Below are 23,134 nucleotides of genomic sequence, written 5' to 3' on the forward strand. Positions count from 1 at the left end.
TGCACATGGTGTGGTGTGTGTTTCTGTGCACGGTGTGGTGTGTGGATATATGTGCACACATGGTTTGGTCCCTGTGCCTGTGTGTGTGGGTAGTGTAGTGTGTGTGTGTGTGAATAAATGCTCATGTATGCTCCATTTGATCCCTTGCGTGTGTGCGCGTGTGTGTGTGCATGCATGCGTGTGCACGTGCATGTGCGCACGTGGGGGCCGCATGGTGCCCGCCCGAGTCCCCGCCCCCACCGGGCTCCTGCCTTCCGTGCTTCCGTCATTTCTCTCTGGCTCACGAGCCTATGCAGATTTCTGTTTCTTTATTCGTTCATTAAAGCTTCAATAAAAATGTTATAAAAATGTCTTATTTGGGTGTTTAATTGCCGTTTCCACTTTAACATGCAAGCCACAGCGCCCTCATCTGTGACCCCGAGTCCCAGCCCTGCCCTCCCACGTGTGTCCCCTTTGTCATCTGAGCTTGGTGACAAGTTCCACTCCAGCTGTCTCAGAGCGGGGGCGGGGCGGGAGCGTCTCTCTTTCCCTGGTCTGCTCCCACGGGTGGGAATCGGGCATCCTGACGCAGAAGGCAGCGGGCAGGGAGCTGCTGGCCCTGGAGAGGCAGGGCGGGGGGCAGACCTGAGGCAGAGGGAAGGTGGGACAGTGGCCCTGCTTCCCCTGGTCTTGTGAGCATGCACACGTGTGCGGGAGGCGAGGTGCAGGGGGGCCTGGGGCGGCACGCAGGGTTCCGAGTGGGAGCAAGTGTGGGCACGGTAACTGGCCAGTCGGGGGTCCTGGGGCCACGGTCCCAGCCTTGGCCTCTGGGTCCCAACTCCCAAGTCTCTGCTTGGCTGCTCTATCAGCATCTTCCAGAAGGTCCATGGCCCACCCCAACGTGGTTGCTGCAAGGCTCCCATTCCCTGCCTTAAAGGACCACCATTCCCTGTGACCACCATTCCCTGCCTTAAAGAACCGGGAGAGGCCCGAAGGCCGCCCCTCGCAGGCAGCGGGACCCACATCAGGACAGGCGCGGTGGTGGGCCCGACCCCTTTATCCAGACCCGGCTCCTGTCTGGGCAGCCTCCGGACATCTTCCCCTCTCCAGGCCCAGAGCAACCGGAGGGCTTCATGCCACCTTCTGGACAGGCTGCGTATACGCCTACAGTGTACACATGCAGTGCACACAACCACACGCGTGCCCACGTACAGCGCACACGACATGTGCACACACACGAAGGGCATGCACTCACACATGTGCACACATATACACATACGGTGTATACACACTTGCGCACTGCACACACATGCACGCACGCACTTTCAGGGAACACCGCTGCTCCAGCCCTTGGCTCTCCCCTGCTTCCCTCTCACCTGGAGACGCTGGCTCCGAAGGGCTGCAGCCCGCATGTGGTGTGACAGGCAAAGACACGAGGAGGGGCGGGAAGGGCCGCCTGGCGCCAGGGAGCAGCACGAAAGGGAATCAGCTCATCACATGCCGCCGTGGTGCCTTATTTTGTTTTGCTTTGTTGTTTTTTGTTTTACTTTTTGGGTCACACCTGGCGATGCACAGGTTTTACTCCTGGCTCTGCATTCAGGAATTACCCCTGGCAGTGCTCAGAGGACCATATGGGATGCTGGGAATCGAACCCGGGTCGGCCGCGTGCAAGGCAAATGCCCTACCCGCTGTGCTATTGCTCCAGCCCCATGTGGTGCTTTATTTTAATGGTACATTTAATTCAGACGTAACTCAGAGCTGCTCTGCCCAGACCCTGACTCCGCACACATGGGTCCGGGTAATACGGGGGTCCCAGGGCAAGTCCCCGCCCCCCCGTGGAGCACCTGTGCCCGAAAGTGTCTGCAGGGCAGGGAAGCTGCATCCTGGCAATGACACTGCCCGGACTGGGACAGGTCAGGGAGCACCTCGGGGGTCTGCTGGAGATCAGGGCCTGGACCCCCGGGGGAGGAGGGGCCCATAGAGATGCTCGTGTAACCCCCAAACCTCCTCGGGACCTGCCCCACCTCGGAACCTCCCCGAGGCTGCTCCCCGCCCCAGGCCATCTGTCATATCAGCTCTGACCCCCGTGGGGATGGTGGCAGAAGCAGGACGGGAGCTGGAGGCTCAGGGTGACAGGGTGCAGGCAGGAGGTGGAGCCCGACAGCTGTGCCCATTTCGCACCTGCACTCCACACATGACAACACTCACGTGCACACACTCATACACTCATATCCACACACACTCATATACATACTTACTCATACAAACACCCATGCACACACACTCATACACACATTCACATACCCACCCACCCCCATATACCCATATACATACACTCATACACACACTCATATACATACACATATCCTCACATGCACACACACACTCATGCCCCCCACTCACACACACACTCAAACCCCAGCAGTGGGGGGCCCTGGTGTGTCTGCCTGGGGCCAGGCTGGCGCCCTCTGCTCAGGCTCCCCTGCGTGCTGTCTGCTGAGTCCTGGGGGCAGCAGGGGATAGAGCCCTCCTGCTCTGTCGGGGACAGACTCTGGGTGCAGGGACCGGGTTTGCCCATTGTCCCCACGCACATGGTCCGTCCACTGGGCATACAGGCCAGGCCCAATCCAACGGCGTCCAGGGGCTTCTCCTGAGCCGGCCCCACAGTGGCACCCACTGCTCCTTCTAGCCAGGCCGCGGCCCCTTCTTCCCAGGCCCTCGAAGTGTACCCCAGCCCTGTGCCCTGCTCCAGCCACTCTGCAGGAGACAGACACGCCCCAACACCCCCTGCAGACACCAGGCATGCCTCCTGCACAGACACCCCCCGGCTTGCCTCCTGCAAGGCCTTGATCTGGGCACTGATTGCGTGGAGTCACAGAACCCCAGGGAGGAGCCCGGCAGGTGCCATCGAGGGTCCAGATGCCAGCACTTGGCTGCCCACTTGCGCTACGTGAAAGCCGGGACCCAGGACGCACAGCCGGGAAGGGGCGCCAAGCCCTCCCCCAGCTCAGCTGGCTGATTCCCGCCCCCGACCCCGTCCAGCACTGTCCCCTCTGCAGGGCAACAAGGAGTGGGGCTGGACAAGCCTGGAGGTGCAGGACCCAGGGAGTGCAGGTGCGGGGATGAGAGTTATGGAGGACGGGTAGAAAGCAGGCATGTGGGGTGCAGGGACTACGGGAGTATAAGGGATGGGGGAACAAAGGCCGGAGGGGTGCAGGGACTGGGGTGTACAGACACTGGGTGCAGGGCTGTGGGGTGCAGGGCTGTGGCTGCACAGCTGTGGGTGCAGAGCTGTGGGATGCAGGGCTGAGGGTACAGAGCTGTGGGGTGCAGGGCTGTGGGGTGCAGCGCTGTGGGGTGCAGGGCAGTGGGATGCAGGGCTGCAGGTGCAGGGCTGTGGGGTACAGGGCAGTGGGGTGCAGGGCTGCGGGTGCAGGGCTGTGGGGTGCAGGGCTGTGGGGTGCAGGGTTGCAGGTGAGGGCTGTGCGGTACAGGGCTGTGCAGTGCAGGGCTGTGGTGTGCAGGGCTACAGGTGAGGGCTGTGCGGTGCAGGGCTGTGGGGTGCAGGGCTGTGGCTGCACGGCTGTGGGTGCAGAGCTGTGGGATGCAGGGCTGAGGGTACAGAGCTGTGGGGTGCAGGGCTGTGGGGTGCAGCGCTGTGGGGTGCAGGGCAGTGGGATGCAGGGCTGCAGGTGCAGGGCTGTGGGGTACAGGGCAGTGGGGTGCAGGGCTGCGGGTGCAGGGCTGTGGGGTGCAGGGCTGTGGGGTGCAGGGTTGCAGGTGAGGGCTGTGCGGTACAGGGCTGTGCAGTGCAGGGCTGTGGTGTGCAGGGCTACAGGTGAGGGCTGTGCGGTGCAGGGCTGTGGGGTACAGGGCTGTGGGGTATAGGGCTGCAGGTGCAGGGCTGTGGGGTGCAAGGCTGTGGGGTGCAGGGCTGTGGGGTGCAGGGCTACAGGTGAGGGCTGTGCGGTGCAGGGCTGTGGTGTACAGGGCTGTGGGGTATAGGGCTGCAGGTGCAGGGCTGTGGGGTGCAAGGCTGTGGGTGCAGGGAAGTGGGGTGCAGGGCTGTGGGGTGCAGGGCTGCGGGTGCAGGGCTGTGGGGTGCAGGGCTGCGGGTGCAGGGCTGTGGGGTGCAGGGCTGTGGGGTGCAGGGCTGTGGGGTGCAGGGCAGTGGGGTGCAGGGCTGTAGATGCAGGGCTGTGAGGTGCAGGGCTGCGGGTGCAGGAGGGCTGCGGGTGCAGGGCTGTGGGGTGCAGGGCTGCAGGTGCAGGGCTGTGGGGTGCAGGGCTGCGGGGTGCAGGGCTGCGGGTGCAGGGCTGTGGGGTGCAGGGATGAGGTGCAGAGCTGTGGGGTGCAGGGGCAGGGCAACAGGAGCCAAGCTGGAGTTCTTGGGAGTTGGGGTCTGGCCGGGCTCTGCCAGTCAGCTCAGGGTCTTTGCTGGGCTGCCCCCAGCCATGGGCGGTCCAGATCCTCTTAAGATGCCACCGAGGCTGGCCTGGATCCCACGTGACCAAACTCCCCGGGGCCGGGGGTGGGGGGACAGAGCTGGCACAGACAGAGAACAACTGCTCTGCGCGTGGCCAACCTGCTCATCCCCGGCACCCCCAGGTCCCCAAGTCCCCCGGGGTGATGGCTGAGTTCAGAGCCAGGAGCGAGCGCTGAGTACCGCCGGGTGTGCCCCAAAGCCCCCGTCAAAACACAGACACAGTCTCCAGGAAGACCCGGCCTCTCCAGGCGGGCTGTCCCCCCTCCCGTGCCCACCCCTTCCCCGCAGCCCTGCTGGCCGCCAAGCCGTGCCCGCAGCTCCAGAGCCGGAGGGTTTAATTGCATGTCAAAATTAAATCTCCTTTGATGAAGAACAATTCAGCCGCTTGGCCGCCTAATCAAATTAACAAAGTCTTCTTTGATTTTCAATTATCTCCTTCGTGGAGCACTTTACTCGGCTCCTGAGGTGGGCTGGCCACCCAGTGTCCCCGCACCCCCAGCTCGTCCCTGCACCGCCGACTGCTCCCCTGAGCCTCCCTGCAGGACCTGCAGCCAGAGATGGGATGTGGGGAGCCGGAAGGGCAGGGGGGAGGGCTGCAGAGGGCTGGCACTGGGGGAGGCATCACTGCCCAGAGATGCCCAGCAGGACACGACCCTCTGTGCCCACGCACCCCAGCCCCGGCCCGACAGGACTCTCAGATTATGAGTTCATTGCACAACCAGGGGCACCCACTGTAGTTCGGCCATTGGACCTTTGCCCTCACTCTCCGCCGGGCCAGGCTCACAAAGCCCAGAAACCTCCAGCTGCAAGGGCGGGACTCTGTGAGCAAGGCCTCAGGATCCCCAAAGCATGTGGCAAAGACACTGCGGGCAGATGGGGCGGGGTGGCAGAGTAGGGGTACGGTGGGATGGGAAGCTCGCGGGCGGATATCGGAGTAGGGGTACGGTGGGAGGGGAAGTTCACGGGACAGTGTCGGAGTAGGGGTGCGGTGGGACAGGAAGCTCATGAGCAGATGCCAGAGCAGGGGTGCAGTGGGATGGGAAGCTCTCTCTTCTCATTCTGCTGGGACCCAAGGTTCAGAGAGGGAGCAGGGGTATAAGGACTCCCGGGGTCTCCAGGACTGGGGCCCCTCTTCCCCCAGGCCCCCAAAGTGATGCACCTCCAGGCACCTCACTTCTCGGCCCCAGCATCCCATCGAGACCCCACAGTGTCTCTGCCCAGGGCTGGGGGTCCCCACTCTGCTGCCCCTTGCCCCTCACCGGGTCTCCCTGAGGTAGTCTCACCCCTGCAGGCCCCGCCACAACAGGCGGCCCTGTACCCGCTCAGACAGACCCTAGGAGGAGGCTTCTGCATCCCCCTGCCCCTGAAGGCCTGACACCTGCAGCGGGGCTTGTGGCTGTGTTAGGGGGTGGGGGCTCCCTGGGGAGCGAGTCCCTACACCTGGCTACCCCTCTTCCCCCACCCCTGCCAGCCTCAGCCACAGTCACACACAGCCGAGGCCGTGATGGCCCTGCGCCCCAAGGCAGGAGCCCCTGACTCCGGCCCAGGTTCAGGGTCTGTGTGGGGACCAACACTCCTCCCTTCTTCATCCTCTCCATCGCTCTCGTCTGTGTCTGTCTCCATCTCTCACACACACACGTGCTCACTCACACACTCACGCATGTCCCCATGTTCACCCACTAGTGCAGGCACACGCATTCACACTCACAGTTGCTCACCTACGCCCACGAATCACACACACACACATATTCACACGCACCCTGTGTCCATACACTTCCTATTCACACACGTCCACACCCTCATGCTCATGCATCCACATGCATGTCCACTCGTGATCACACGTCCACACATGCGTGTCCACACACTCATATTCTTATGTGCCCACACTCACGGGCTCACCCCAACGCTCACACACACATACACACACACACAAACACACACACTCTCGGCCTCCTGCATCCACATTGGTGCTCACACACACAGACAGCAGGGACAGCGGGGACGGGGACGGTGGGGACAGTGAGGGATGGCGGGGACAGCGGGGATAGTGGGGATGGCAGGGACTGCAGGCGAGCCCCGGGCATCTGTGTGCCATGTCGGGCCGGAAACTAATGCTGTGTCCGTGGGGGACTCGGGTCGATCCGTCCCCAAACTCTAATCCGAGTGGCCGCGGCAGGGCTGGCCCAGCAGGAAGCAGCAGCCCCTTCCGGGCGCGGGGACAGGAACCGAGGCCCACCTGGGCCCAGTGCTCCCGCCTGCACACAAGAGCAGGAACAGCCTGCATACATGCCGAGTGTGCACACGTCTGGGGCATGTGTGTGGTGTGCGTGTGTCTGTAAGTGGGTGTTGTGTTGGGGTGTGTGTGAGTGTGCGTGTGCATTGTATCTGGATGTGCACGAGTGTGTGACTGTAGATGGGAGTGAATTGTGTGTAGAGCGAACGTGTATGTAGCTGAGTACGTGGGTGGAAGTGTGTGCAACTGTAAATGTGTGTAGATGGATACATGAGTGTATAGTGTGCTATTTCTTACATACGCTACGTACGGATGTGTATGCGTAAGTGTGTATGCATGTAAATGGATAAGTATGCACATGCAAGTATGTGTGTTAAGTGTATATACGCATAAAAGTGTGGATGTGTATGTATGTGTGTAAGCATGTGTGAATGTGTGTATAAGTGTGTAAGCGTGTTAGTGTGTGTGAGTGCATGAGTGTATGCATATGAGTGTATGAGCATGTGTGTAAGTGTGTGTGTGTGAGTGGGTGTGGTAGTGTAAGCATTCATAAGCAAGTATGGGTGTGTTTGTGTGTGAGCATGTTTACGTATGTGTCTGAGATTGTGTATGAGTATTTGAGTGTAAGCATGTGTGAGCATGTGTGTAAGCGTGTCTGGGTGTATGAGTGAGTATGTGTAAGCATGTATGTGTGTGAGCATGTGTGTGTTCTGGTGGGCACTTCAGAATCCCATCTTCAGCCAGGTCACTGGGTCTCTGTTCTGGCTGTGATCACAGCGCCCCCTGGTGGTGACACATTCAGGTCCTCCAGGTCACTTTCCCTCTGGCCCCCCAGATGCCACCAGGCTGGGGGAGGGGGGAGCCCCTCACTGATGCCTGCTGTGTGAGCGCCGCCCTAACTCTCCACCTGAGCTGGGCTTTTCAGATTCCCCCACACTGTCGAGGTGACCTACGCCCGCTGGGACGGAGAACACGGCATCAGGGAGCATGTCTGGGCGTGAGATGAGGGTTTGGGCACACGGCCACACACGGAGGGTCTGAGCGAATCTGGGCGCCCGGACACAGCCCCGACCCCCTGGCCCACCTTCATAGCTGGGGCTTGGGGCTCCAGCACCCGCTCAGGCGCCCACTGCCAGGGGCATGGCTCAGCCACCCATTGCAGCAAGGCTGAAGCCGGGGCTGCAGCGTGCATGTGAGCTGTGTGTGCACGGTGCGGGTGTCTGTGTGCCATGCATGTACCGTGCTGTGTGAGTTTAAACAGTGAGCTCCGTGTGGGACGCTGTTCCTGAGTGACGGCCGTGTGTGGGGGCCCCAGTTTCTTTTTCTAGAACAGAGGGGTGGTGGCACTCCCGTGTCCCTTCCCTGGGCAGAGCTTCCTGCAGGGCTTTTGGGTAACCACGAGGGCACGTGCTGCCACCTGGTGGCCATCACTGGATCGGCGCCCTGGACCAGTGGCCAGGTTGGTGCTGTCAGGCGCAGGGATGGCGTGGGACCCCAGGGCTGCCCTGACCGACCCCTCAGCCTCACACCTTCCTCTGGGGCCCAGGAACGGAGCATCCTGCCAAGCCTCTGGGGTGAAGAAGAGGACTGGCAGCACCACTCACTCCGCTCTCCCCACCCCCCTGTGGGCGCCACGCGGGTGATGCTGCTCTCTGCAGCACCCTGGCCCCGCCCAGTCTGGCAACTGACCAGACCCCTCACTGGCCCCCGTGGGAGGGAGCCTGGCACTGCCCCTTCCTGGCCGCAGCACCGTGAACCCTCACCCCCACGCATGGAGCAGGGCCCAGCGGGGGTGCTGGGGTTCCAGAGACCCACCACCCTCCTGATGCCTGTAGAACCTTCCTGGGCGGCGTCTCCCTGCGCCTGACACTCCATGCTTGCTTCACACCTTCGATCTGGGGGTTTCAGGGCAGAGGTGAGAGCGTTCCGCCCCCCACGCCGGCTCCATCTGGAGGCCGGAACCCTGCAGTGGCCTCCAAATGCAGGCACCAGGACCCGCACACACTGGGCACCTCATGGCCCTCCCACCCCCAAACCCGAACTGTGCCAGGGGCCCCCCTCTCGGGGGAGCATCCTGAGAGATCACTACCCCCGGCGGAAACGGAGGCTCGGAGCCCCCTGGTCCAACGATGCCCAGCTGCTCTGGGAAAGAAGGTGGGCGGGCCAGGCGTCTCCACCGCAGGCTCCCAGGCTGTGGTCCCTGGTGCCACCTGGTGGTGAGGGCCGGTACTGCCACGCGGCCGTATCTGGCCATAGGGCATCCAGGGAGGGGCAGTGGTGGCCTCTGAGAGCCCGAGTGTCTGCAATGATGGCCACTCGCAGACACGCCTGCAGTGCCGATGGTGCGGGGAGCGGAGCAGAGCAGAGCCAGGCGGGGAAGGCGATGCTGGCGGGCCAGGGGGCTGCTCCCTGCCCCACGTGGCCTCAGGGGCACGGGTTGGTGGGCAGGGGCCACTGCTCAGACCCCCCAGGACCCCTGTGGTCACCCTCTGCATTGGCCCACACTTCCTGGACCCCAAAGCAAAGCCCCCAGCCCCCAATCCGACGGGACCCTGGGATCAGGCGTCCACACCTGAGCCTGGACTGACCTCCTCTGGGCTGGCTGCCCCCAGACCCTCACCCCCAGTCCCGCACACACCCGCACACAGGAGATGCTCAGGTCTGTGGGAGCCCCGACTCACGGCTGGCCGGGTCACTGCATCCCGACCTACAGGGAGGAAAAGGGCAGCAGCGCCCCGGCAGGACCCGTGCCCAGGGCTTGGGCCAGACCAGTCCGACGTGGGTCAGTCTACCCACCAACACGCCAGCCCGTCCATGCGCCAGCAGCTCATCAACCACTCCACCAACATACTAGTCAATCGATCCATAGAGAAATGATCAATAGATTCACCAATGCAGCCAACCCCTACAGATATGCCACTCAGCCACCTCTGATACACCCATCTCCCGCCAGACCCGCAACAGCCCTGCGAGACCCCGACCCACTGACGGGCCTGAGTGCCAACCCCCCCAGGCTCTGATTAGGAGACGCACCAGCCATGGATTCCGGAGAAGGTGCTCAGTCTGTGTGCAAATGGTGGGCCACCCTCGCCCGGCGTGTGCCCCCACTCTCCTGTCCCCTCCCCATGAGCCCATGTCCAGCACTGTCCTGGAGCCCCAGAGGAGGGGCCACTGATGAACCCGCCCCATCCTCACCCCCCCCAAGCCAGGCCTCCCAGGACAGGTTGCCCACCGAGGCTCTGTGATGCCCAACCCCAGCCCAGGCTCCAGGCTGTGCCTCCCCAGAGGCGGGTGCGAGGAGGAGCGGGGGGGGGGGGCGTCGGGGTGCCCATGTGAATCATCTGCAAAGGCCTGGGGGTCTCCGCTAGAGCCGAGAGACCAAGGGCTGGGGTGGAGCTGGGTGAAGGAGGCAAGAGCTGCCCTGAGACCTCTGACCTCCAGGATGTGACCTCTGACCTCCAGAACGGGGATGCACTTCTGTCCTTTCCAGCCCAACTGCACAGAAAGAGCAGGGGGTGCCTGGACCCCCACTGGGGCTCAGGGCCAAGGCCTGGGGCAGCTGTGCGGGGTGAGGGGGCTGTGGGAGCTGAGGGGGGAGGCTTCACTGTCCCCCACCCCGAGCCATGGGGAGCGGGGAGGTGACGGCGCAAACCCAGTGAGGCTGCGTGTGGTGCATATCTGTACATGCACAGGCACGACTGCGTGTTTGCATGGATGTGTCATTTACATGTATTATACACATATATTGTGTTGCACATTATGTGTGCATGTACGTGTGCCACATGTGCATGAGTAGTGTGTGCATGCATGTATATGTGTGGTAGATGAGTGCAACTATGTGTATGGTGTGTGCATGCCTGGTGTACCTGTGTGGTATGTACATGCATGTGTGTACGTGTATGGTATGTGTGGCGTCTGTGCATACATGTGCATGTGCAGTGGGCATGCGTGCATGTGCATATGTGTATGAGTGTGATGTGTATATGTGTGTGGTGTGTGCACATGCCTGTGTGGTCTATAATATGCACGTGTGCACACGTGTGATATGTGCATACATGTGTATATGTGGTATGTGTGTATACATGTACATGTGTGGCATGTGCATGCATGTGCATGTGTGGTGTGTGCACGTATGTGCATGTGTGGTATATGTGCATACATGTGCATATGGGTGTGTACATGCATGTGCATGTGTGGTGTTTGTGCACGCATGTGTGCTCACAAATAGTCCTATGGAGTTCCCCAAGCCTTCTCCAGTCACCTGCAGCTGACATACCTTCTGCCCTGCCTTTCTGTGTCCCAGGGATAAGAAGACAGGTGTCCCCTGCTGCCTGAGGGTTCATGGGCACAACGCAGGCACAACCTGGAAAGTGGGGGAGGCCGGGCAGCCCTGCGGGGATTTGTCCCCACGCTCCCTACGCCACCCCAGAGAAACCTCATCCACGGGGCACTACCAGGATGCCTACCCAGCCCCCAGGCCGGGGTCACTGGCGATGGGCTCCGGGGGCGGCTGTGCCCTGCCGGTCGAAGCTCGCAACCCCTCTCCACCAGGCCTGGCCTGGGCAGGGGAGGCAGTGCCCACAGTCCCTGCAGGGATCTGGCACCTGCGTGCCCCACCTGCCCGGAGCTGGCCTGCAGCCTCCGGCGCCGTCCTGCCATCTGCGGCCCAGCGGCAGCCCTGGGCGCGTGTCCCTCGGCGTGTCCCCGCGGCTGCGCGCGACTGGCACGGCGCCCCTGGGCCGCTTGAGCAGGTGGCTGGGCTCTGGGGAGCTGGCACGTGGGCACGGAGTGCAGGGGAGGGGTGGGGAGAGGGCACCCGCTGTCCACCCACTGCTCCCCACGAGGCCGAGGCCTCGTCCACCACCCCGGCTGGCCACCTGGACGGCCAGCAGCCCTTGGTAACAAAATGTACATCAGCCGGTGCTTGGGGAGGGGCGGGAAGCGCCTGTAAACAGAATCTCTGTCGCCATGGAGACCAGTAAAAATAACCGCCCCCCCACGCCAAGTCCCTCCTCGCTGCATCATCATTACTTTTTAATTATGAATAATTTCCTTCTTTACGCCAGGATGGGTGGAGGCACAGGATGGCCCTGTGGCCCGGCATGTGGAGCAGAGCCGTGCTGGCCCCGCCCCCGTCCGTCTGTCCATCAGCCCCCCCCACCCCCGTCCATCCGTCCGTCCATCTGCTCCCCGCTTCCGTCAGTCCGTCTGGCCCCGCCCCCATCCCGCCCCCGGTCGTCCGTCTGGCCCCGCCTACATTTGTCTGGCCGGCCCCCCCAGCCCCCCCCTCCGTTTGTCTGGCCCCGCCCCCGTCCGTCTGTCCGGCCCCGCCCCCGCCTGTCCATCTGTCCCCTGCCTCCGTCTGTCCGTTGGTTTGTTCCCAGGACGTCGGCCAAGGCTGCAAGAGACCGAGGGCAGCGCCTCCTGCAGACCCCGGCCCGGGCAGCCGTGGCCCCCGCCCAGCACCAGACTGGACAAGCCTCAGGTGTCAGGTGCCCGGGCCTGGCCCTCACTCCTGAGCAGCTGGGCAGGCCACTGTGCCCGTGTGCATGTGCACGAGTGCCTGGGTGCACATGTGTGTGTCTTGTGCACATGTGTGTCTGTGTGTGCGTGTTTGCGCCTATGTGCCTGTGTACATGTGTGATTGTGCGTGTGCCAGCCTGCACTCAGGCATGTCATGTGATCGACTCACTGGACTCTTCCCACCTAGGAGGGCTCTGCAGTGGGAGCTCCCATGACTCAGTACCACCCCTACACACACTCCCACCCCCACCCCCAGACTCAGAGTACCACCCACCTTTCCCACTACCAAGCACCAACCCTCTTGCAAGTGCCCACAGCAGGGATTTCCGGAAGCCAGGGACATGCACTCACCATGCCCACGTGCCGCAGGCATGCGGGGGTCACAGCAGGACCTCGGGGCTCACGCAGGCAGCAGGAATCTGGAGCAATTAGCCATGGAAGCCTTGTGCATGTGTACACACATGTGGGTGTTTACATGCATGTGTGAGCATGACAAGCATGCATCTGTGCATCGGTGTACATGCATGTGTGTGCATGAGTGTGCATATGTGTGTTAGTGTGTGTACATACAACATGGCACATACGATGCAGGTGTGTGCACTGTGCACATGCCTCACTGACCAGCTGTGCGCAGCGTACACATGTGTCTGCATGTGCTCTGATGTGTGAGGACATCTCCATGTGTGCAGAGGAGCACACACCCGTACATGTGTACCTATGGGTCACCGTGTGCGTTGCATGTCACTGTGTAGTGCACACACCTATGATCATGTGTGAGGTGCATGGGTGTAAGTGTGCATGCGGGGACCAGTGTGCATGGTGGCTCTGCCTTTCTGCACACACACGTGCACGTGTGTCCTGCTTGTGGAACTTTCCACAAGGTGTCTATGTGCGCCCTGTGTACATGCTCGTGTGTGTGCGCATGTTCTTGTGTGTATATGTGCTCATGTGTGCTTGCGTGTCAGGCTGCACATGGGGGCAGGAGTCCAGTCCGTCTCTCACATGTCAGCGTGCATGAATGCTGTCATGTGAACGAAGACTCACAGCGAGTCCCCTTCGCCAGGGACGGTCCAAGCCTGTCCCTGTGACCTGCCATCTGCCTGCACATGGGCGGGGCAGCAGCCCCTGTGGGCAGACTGGGCCCCACCCCCCACCCCCTGCAGCTTGGGCCCAGCAGACCCTGGCCTGGAGCGGCAGCTGGCTGGAGGGCAGAGCCTGGAGCCTCCCTGGAGCGTGACCCCGACTGTCCCCACTGGGGCTGGGGTTGGGGGTGGTGCTCAGGCCCAGCGCCCCCAGGGCGGGTGGAGGGGCAGAACGGGGTCCCGCCACACTGACCTCTCTGGCTGGGCAGGGTCAGGACTGTGCCCGGACATGCCCCTTCCCATGCTCGTCACCGTGGGTCAGTCACAGTCACGGCCCCTCCCAAGGCCTCCAAGTGCTGCCCCTGCACCCCCATAGACACGGCCCCCCTGCGGCGCCCAGCCTGGCCCCCCACATAGAGCCCCAGGCTGGGCAGCCTCTGTCCCCTTGGTCTCCTTGCTCTGCACCCCACAGAGAAGACAGGACCAGCGACAGCACGGGGCCGGACCCCCCTGTGCAGCCACCCACCAGGTCCTGGGGCCCCCGAGGGCAAAGGCAGGACAGATCGTCAAGTCACAGGGTCCCCGAATCACACACACAGGCCGGGGCAGCTGCACCCCAATTCGAGGTCACCACAGCCATCTGCCGACCTGCGCTGGGAGACACCAGCATGCAGCACCCCACTCTCTTGTGGGGAGCAGAGGGGACACAGCCGCACCCACACATGCCACAGCTCATGCACACCACACATACACGCACCACACACAGACACACATGTACAACACACACATGCACACATGCACACATACTCAGCATACATACACACATGCACACATACATAGCACATATACATACCTACACACCCACACATACACAACACACATACATATATGTACAGCACATACACAGCACACATACATATACACATAAACACATACATGCACACGTGCACAGCACCTATACACACATACAAAGCACACACACCACACATACACACATACATACCCACACATACACATATACACAGCACAATTACACACAGCACACATACACAGTACATATACACACACATGCATGGCACATATACACATAGCACACATACACACCCATACATACACGCACCAAACATACCCACATACAAAGCACACATATACCCATGCACAGCACACACAGCACACATACATACACACAGCACACATACCACAGACCACACATACCCGTATACCCCACATCACACATGCACACATTCAGCACCATGCACTGACAATGCACACGCACACGCGCCGCACACTCCACACCCACTGCCCGCAGGCCACAGGTGAACTGAAGGGGCCGGGGCCCCTGACCTGTTCCCGGGAGGGCGGCAGGCAGGACGGCTCGGGTGGTCTGACCCGGGCCACGGAAGCACGGCCCCTAAGTCCAAAGCACCCCCCAATCCCCTGGGGCTCCCTGGCGGTGCCTCCCCCACCCTCCGGCACAAGCAGGAGCAAACTCAAGTGTGTCCCGTCTCAGGGAAGGGTCCGGAAGGGCTCGGAAGCAGCCCACTCCAGCTCGAGGCCCGCAGCCGGGGCCCCTGCAGTGGCCCCGACACCCTCTCCCCGTTCCTTCCTTCACTTTGGGGGCTGATGCCCAGGCCCAGGGGTGGACAGGTGGGACGCGCCCCTCCCCTCCAGTTGGTGGTTCGCATATGAGCAGAGGCCTGTGGCTCCGTGGCACCACCAGTCCCACCCGGACAGCTGGGCTGATGCCTGGGAGTCGGCGGGGAGTGTCCAGGGAGATGGAGCCCCCTACCCACAGCACACATGCACGCACACATGCATACACACGCGCACACACACGCATAAAAACATGCACATGCACACGTGCACGCTCATAGATGCACACGTGTGTGCATGTATACACACACATGCATGCATATACATGTACCAACACATGCACATATGCACACATTCACCGGCCCTAAACACAAACAGTGCACACATGCTCACACGTAGTGAGATACTCAGCCTGCAGCTCACACGTCACACACTGCACACGTGTGGGAAGACCCGCTCACACCGAGGGACACCCAACACGCAGCACCCATATCACATGTATGCACATACATGTGCTTTTGCACACGTGCCTGCATGTAAATGTGTGTGCTGGTACACACACATCGGGGCAGAGGCAACCACAGAGGCAGCCCCGCCTACTGCCTGGGCTCCAGTGGCCGCTGATCTGGAGTAAAACATCCTCCGCCGAGCCTCCCTGGCCACGCCCATGTCAGCACTGTGGAGTGTGGGGGTCACCCCTGGATGGGCGCCCCCGATGGACCAGACAGGCTAGCATCACACCACGGATGACACTTCCTGCACCTGGTTCCTTGGCCCCCCACCCCTGCCAGACCCCAGTTCCTGCCTGACCCTGCCCCTGCCCACCCCTGCCTGACCCTGACCCTGATGTCTGACTCCCCCTCGCCCCGCCTGATCCCACCCCTGACCCTGATGTCTGACCCCCCCTCCCCCCGCCTGATCCCACCCCTGACCCTGATGCCTGTCCTCCCCCCACCCCTGCCTGCCCCTGCCCCTGGCCTACCCGCCGGTGGTGATACCTGCTCACCTCCCCCACTCCCCTTGCCCCTGTTTCTGACCAAGGCAGCCGGCCATGCTGTCCCTGGCCTCTGTCCCTTCTGACTGCGACCCCTGTGGCCTGGGGCTCCACACGCCCTGCTGCTATTCCCCAGGCCCTGGCCCACCCCTGCGCCATCCAGCTGCAGGTCCCTCCCGGGAGCCCAGGCTCCCGCCACGTAGGGCGCCTCCCTCTCCGGCTCAGCGTCCACAGGAAGAAGCCTGGCCCCAGGATCTCATGGCACCCGTGCCTGGGAGACCCTCAGCTGGTGGCACCCGGGCAGGGATCTAGGGGTCTGAGCAGGCAGCACAAGAGGAGGCATGGTGCATGGCCCATCCATCCCTAAAGTGCCAGGCGTCTCCAGGCCTCGGCCCAGGTGCATCTGCTCTGACAGGACCCCAGGGGTCAGGCAGGCCCTATGTGTTTCCAGGGCTCTGTGTGGTTTGCAGGCACTGTCCTAAGGGCCAGGGTCAAACGCCACCAGATCTCCCTCACCTGTTCTCCTGCTTTGCCCAAGACCCCAAGGTGGGGGTGAGGACTGAGACAGGAGCTCCCAAGGCCCTGCCCTGGCCTCCGTGGGGTCCCTTGGCCAAGGGAGGTACCATCAGCCCAGGGTGCCCGTGAAGAATATTAGCACTATAACAGGGCCGGTGGGGGGGGGGGGGGGTACACGGCTGCAGCCCAGAGAAAGCTGAGGGGACAGTCCCTCCCCCTCCCATCAGGACACACCGTGAGGGGACCAGCCCTCCCCCCAGGCACCCACACAGATTGAACAAGATCTGCCCCAAGCACCAACACGCAGTGCCCCGGAAACTGCCCAACCTTGAGTCTGTCCATCCCGGGAAGGGGTTCCCGCAAAGCCGCCACAGCGCTGCCTGACCTGGAGCACACGGGCACACCGGCTCACACATGCACACATACACATGCACACATACATACATGCACACACACGCACACACAGCCGAGCACAAGCGGCTGGAGGGATGGTGTTGCTCTTCCCGCCAGTTAATTAATCCCTGTTAGGCTAATCACTGCTATCTCATCCCTCGGGGTGGGGGCCCACAAGGCAGCTCGGGGCCAGGGGAGCACAGAGGGAACAGGGGAGGAGGGCAGGAGTGTCCAAGCCCCTGCAAGCACATGCAGGAGGGTCCAGGCCCAGGGAACCCCACCTGCCCCCCCATCACAGCCCCACCTAGCACAGGCCGAGAGGGAGGGCGCCCATGACAGAAGAGACGTGCCCACCCGGGGACACGGCCCCTTCTGGGTCCCAGGGGAACTGGTTGCCCCAAGCCGGGCAGGGAAAGGGGTGTCCCTCTGTCCCTCAGCACCCAGCAGGCGACAGCCCAGAGAGGAGCCGCAGAGGCCTCATGGACACCAGGAAGGCCCCGGCCATCATGCCCTGCCCTGGACGCGGCCTCGGTGCGTGGACACACCTCCTTTGAGCCTGGCTCCAGGGGCCTCAGCCGCGGTGTCCCCTCGGCCGCGGGTGCCCCACAACAAGCCAGGCTCCCTGAAGCTGGACCCTGCCACACCAGGGACAGGGAGCCCTGGGCAAAGCCAGCGGGGGTCCCTGGGACAGGCGCTGGCCAGCCCAGCCCTGGAGGCCGCGGGCCTCTACCTGCAGCCTGGGTGCAGACAGCCGATGCCTCACAGCGGGCCGGCACCTGGACCCTGGCCTGGGACTGCACAGGCCCCTTCCTGTCCCCTTTGCCCTGCCTGGCTCCCTCCAGAGCCTGGGCACCCTGGGGTCCGGCCACTGGGCCTGAGCCCGCGGGGGGCGGGTGGGGAGGAAGCCCGCCACAGCCAGTGTCCGGGCCACGGAGACGCTCACGGTCTTTCCACGCGCTGGGGTGGAGCAGGCAGGGGCTTGGGGCTGGGCCTGGATCCCTGTCACGTGTGGACACAGTTGGGGAGGGCTGAGTGACCAGCAGCGGCAGGACGGTGCGCGGTCTGCTCCCCGCAGCCCCTGCAGGACCCCAAGCCCCACAGCCCCCACACGCCGCTGCCAAGGGTGCAGGGCAGGCCCGGCCCGGGGACAGCAGAGGGAAGGGGTGCGGCCAGCGCCCCCAATTACAGCAGGCCCATCTGTCGGCCGGCCGCGGGGCTGGCACGGGAGCCAGGCGGCATCTGCCCGTGGGAGCCGTGGGGGGGGGGGAAGGAGCGCCTCTCCCTAACAAGCAAACAAACTGCTCCGGGAAGCAGAGAGAGAAACAAAGACACGGCCCGGCCGGCCCGTTAGAAAGCGGAGACGCGGGGAGGGGGTGGCTGAGGCCTGGGAGGGTCACTCCAAGTCCCCGCCCACGTGCCCTGCCACCCCCAGCCCACACCTCCAGGCCCTGAAGTCGCCCTCGGGTCGGCCCTGCAGGCAGCTCTCGGCCCCGCCCGTGCCGGGCAGCCCATAATAAGCAGCGTGCACTATTTATAACCCTGACAACATCTTTATTATTATTTTTCTTCTCTCCAGAAACAGGATCCCACCGCCAAGGACGGGGCCCGCGGCCGGGGCGCTGGCTCTGGCCCTGCCGGGCGCAGATGGCGGAGTGGGCGGCCGCGCCCGGCTCCTGGCACGGCACATCTGCTCCTGTTAGCGATGCTAATTGCTGTCAGTCAGGCAGGGGCGGGCGGGGGGACATGCGCCCCCAGCCCCAACATGGCCTTACCCGCACCTCGGGCCCCTCCCAGGGGAGCCAGGGCCCACTGGGGGCCGCGGTGATAGGGTCCCCCCTGCAGAGCGGGCTCAGGCCTCTCCTGTGTCGGGCACCGCCTGGCCCCCCACTCAGACATGGCCCTGGGGCCCAGCAACCAGGAACAGCAAGCTCGCAGCTCGGCAGGGGGCGGAGGCAGTGGCCCCCAGGTCTGAACAAGATCCAGAAATTTCCCTGTCCACGTGCCAGCGGGGAAGAGGCTCTGTTGGGCTCCCGGGCACCTCCAGGCACCTCTAGAACAGGGCGCAGGGGTGGGAAAGAGGTCCCGTTGCGTCACATGGGTCCAGACCCGAGACCTGCCGTCAGGACGTTCTGGGAGTGCAGAGTGGGGGAAGCCCCAGCTCCCCACAGAGCCTCGCCAGCCCCGAGTGGGCGCACGGGCTACACCCCCAAGGGCGTGGGGGCTTGACCCCCAAGCATGTCCTGAGCAGCTCTGACAGGTGGTGGGGACCCCCAGGACAGGGGCCGCCCCAGCCTGCCGGGCTCTCCCCACCCCCACCCACAGCGGCCCCTGGAAAGTTGGTCTCAAAGCCCTGATTGGTGAGGGCTAGACAACGAGCCCACCGTGATCCAGAACCCCCTAGTGCCTTTGCCCCTCACCTCCTCCCCGCCAGCCCACCTTGGCCTCACTGTTCTCAGGGTGAGTAATGCCCCAAAGGCTGAGAGCCCACAGCAGAAAGGAAGACTGGGAGACAGAAATGCCTCCACAGGCATCTGCCCACTCACCCAAAAGACTCCCCAGCACCAGCAGAGGGGGTCACACAAAGGCTGCAACAGTAACAGCAGAGAGACACAGAGTGGAGGATGGATGGTGGATGGATGGATGATGGCGGATGGATGGTGGGTGGTGAATGGTGGATGGTGGATGGATGGATGGTGGACAGATGGTGGATGGGTGGATGGCAGATGGATGGTGTGTGGGTAGATGGTGGATGGATGATGGATGGATGGATGATGGATGGTGGGTGGGTGGATGGCGGATGGATGGTGGATGGTGGACAGATGATGAATGGGTGGGTGGATGGATGGATGGATGAATGGATGAATGGATGGATGGATGATGGCGGATGGATGGTGGGTGGTGAATGGTGGATGGTGGATGGTGGACAGATGATGGATGGATGGATGGATGGATGGATGGATGGAGGATGGTGGATGGGTGGATGGCAGATGGATGGTGGATGGTGGACAGATGGTGGATGGGTGGATGGTGGATGGATGGTGGATGGATGGATGGATGGATGATGGCAGATGGATGGTGGATGGTGAATGGTGGATGGTAGATGGATGGATGGATGGATGGATGGATGATGGCGGATGGATGGTGGGTGGTGAATGGTGGATGGTGGATGGATGATGGATGGAGGATGGTGGATGGTGGACAGATGGTGGATGGATGGATGGATGGATGGATGGATGGATGGATGGAGGATGGTGGATGGGTGGATGGCAGATGGATGGTGGATGGTGGACAGATGGTGGATGGATGGATGGATGGATGACGGCAGATGGATGGTGGGTGGTGAATGGTGGATGGTAGATGGATGGATGGATGGATTGATGGAGGATGGTGGATGGGTGGATGGCAGATGGATGGTGGATGGATGGTGGAGGGAGAGGGCGGAGCCTGATGGCAGGAGCACAGCTGGGGTGGGAGCGTGGCAGGGTCACCCTGCACCCAAAGGCAGGCCAAGGGGGACAGACCCGCGCTGCAGTGCTGAGCCCCCCCTCTCCTCACAGCCCCCCAGGGTGTCCCAGCCGTGCCCACTCTTCCTCCTGGTGGGCTCCTGGGTGGTGTGTCCAGGTCTCTGCCCATCTTCTCTGGCACCCAAATTGATGGCCACCTGGTGGCCCTGCACAGCCCTGGGGAAAAGCGAAAGACAGCCCGGAGGGACAGTGACTCTGAGTGGCGTGTGCTGATGGCACTCCCAGGCCCAAGTCCTGCCTCTGCACCACCCAGAGGCACCCAGGTCAGGGCCCTCTCCCCCTCTGTGCTGCAGGGGCCCGGGAACGTGGGCGGGGGGCAGAGGCCTGTGTCCCGATGCCGACTGGCACAACATCAGCAGCCTGAGCCGTGGCCACTGTCCCCTGGACGCCACTGCCCAGAGCGTGCACTGTGTCAAGAGGAGACGGGTGCCAGCCTCACCCCCGCTCTGCAGGCCTGGAGGACGCCGGGTTGGGCACCCCAGGTCTGCCGCCCGCACCCCACAGCCCCAGTCACGCGCCCAAGCCTTCTGCGGGAGAGCTCCCTAAACACTGAGCACTGTTACGTGGATTTGGGTCCCTTCTGGGGGTGCCCAGGGCTTATTCCTGGCTCCGAGCTCAGGTCCCTCCTGGTGGGGTTCAGGGGAAGACATGGGTGCCAGAGACCAAGCTCAGGTGGGCCATGGCCAGGCGAATGGCCTCCCAACTGTGCTGCATCTCCGACCCACCCTGCCCCGTCTGCTTCCAATAAGGCTGCAGGGAAGTCGCAAGCAGGTGGCGAGGCCAGGGCTGATCCCCGTCTGCGACCATCCTGGCCCCGCCTGGGGTCCCCGTAAGCTGGGGCACGTGTGGGCATGTGTAGGCCCCAGAGTTCACCTGAGCACCCCTGGGTGTGGCCAGGGCAGTTCCGAGACTGGGCACAGGCCAGGCCCCAGCACCTCTGAGGAGGCCGGGAAATAATGGAGGCCAGGAAACAACGGAGGCCGGAAAACACAGAGGCTGGGAAACAGAGGCCGCAGTCCCCCCACCCCCAGCACTCCAGAGGGGCTTCCTTGGAGCTACAGCGAGGGTCGCACGCGGGGCGGGGGGGGTGCCCAGGCCTCAGGGCTGGAGGGTCAGCATGGGGTCGCCCACGCTCACCCCCGCCCCCGCCAGTACCCGGCTCCTCAGGGCCCCCCACACCACGGCTCAGGGAGGAGGAACGATCGAGGACTCACCGGGGACTGACGGGCACCCGTGAGCTCCCGCCACCACAGCTGGCCCTCAGTCGTGGAAGATTCCAGAGCACTCTTGTGCCAGCACCCACGTGCTCCCCGGCACTCCCATCTTGGGGAACCGACTCGCTGGTGGGCTGCATTCTGGGAGAGACGCCAGCCAGGGGTGGCACTGCCCTTCACTCGGGGTCCAGCGCCCCCTCTAGGGCCTGCTCAGAACTGCAGCCCCTCCTGGCCCTGCACTTCTCTGCTGGCCTCGGGCTGGCCTCTGCATCCAGGCCCTTCTGTGCTGGGGACACCTTGGTCGGCCACAGCAGCAGAGGTCACACGTGGTAGATGGCTCCATCTACCACGACAGCAGCCATGGAGTGGGAAGAGGGGGCTGTCCTGCCTCATGTCCCCCCCACACGTGTACACATACACACGCCAAGGGAGCAGATGCAGGAGGTAACATGCATGAGGTGACATGGGCCACACGTATGTGTTGCACGCATTCATACACGGTACATGTATGAGCATGTGGGCGTGCGTGCACACACACGCGAATGAAACCGGCTCCTTGCGCTGTCCCCTGGAATCGATTTCTCTCTCATGGGGTTGGCGGTCCTTCCCCAAAACCCAGGCGGGGGCCCCATGGGTCCTCCCCACACACACGCCCCATGACAGACCCTGACACCCCCGAGAGCTGAGGCTGGACCCTCTGTGAGGATCACAGGAGGGTGCTCACATCTCAGTGCTCAGACCAACATGCCACGCCTGTTCAGAACATGCCTGAACGCATGAGTCACCAGTCCCCACCTGAGGGTGTTCAGGTCATGCCCTCACACACGTGTCACTAATCCCCACCTCCACCCCGGCTGCCATCAGTCACAGGCCTCTGGGGCTCTGCAGGAGGCTCGAACCCTGAGCATGGCTGTGACCAGCAGCTCACCCAGCGCTGGACTCCTGTTCCCACACTCACGCCCCTGACCTCAGCTGCACAGCCAAAGCATCCTCCTCCACACCTGCACACCGAGTTCCTGCCCCCAGCCCGTCCCCACAGCCCCCCAACTCACAGGCTGGGGGTTGACCCCGCCCCCTCCCTGGCCTCGAGGTCTGCAGCCACCTGGTGCCTCCTGCCGTGTGCCCGGCCCTGCCCGGGGGCAGCCGCTCTCTCTCCATCTGCTCCGAGTATGCATGACTGTGGGACAGTAGCACATGGGTGCAGGGGATTAAGGATCTTGGCCCCCCCAATGCCTGAGCTGTCACAGCTTGGGGGCTTTCAGAGGCCTCTGGTCCACGACCCCTGACCTGGGGCATCCCCCGGAGCGCTCCGCGTCTGCTCAGGTCATCACCATCCCAGCAGCCCCGGCTCAGCACGTCCACACACGGCAACAGGAGGCGGAGACTGTAAGTGTCCCAGCAGCACGGGGGCGGTCCCGGCCCCTAGGCTTGTAGGGAGGCTACAAGGGTCCCACCAGCCCGGGTATAGGCGGATCTTGGAGACAGACCACAGGGTGGGGAGGCACACACGCCCCCCCCAGACAGGAGCTGGCATGGGACCCCGGGCGTGTCCCCCTGAACCTGCATGGCCCGGGCCCCCAGACACCTGGATCCTGAA

Source organism: Sorex fumeus, unplaced genomic scaffold, assembly GCF_029834395.1.
Source record: "Sorex fumeus unplaced genomic scaffold, SorFum_2.1 ptg000029l, whole genome shotgun sequence".
Taxonomy (NCBI): Eukaryota; Metazoa; Chordata; class Mammalia; order Eulipotyphla; family Soricidae; genus Sorex; species Sorex fumeus.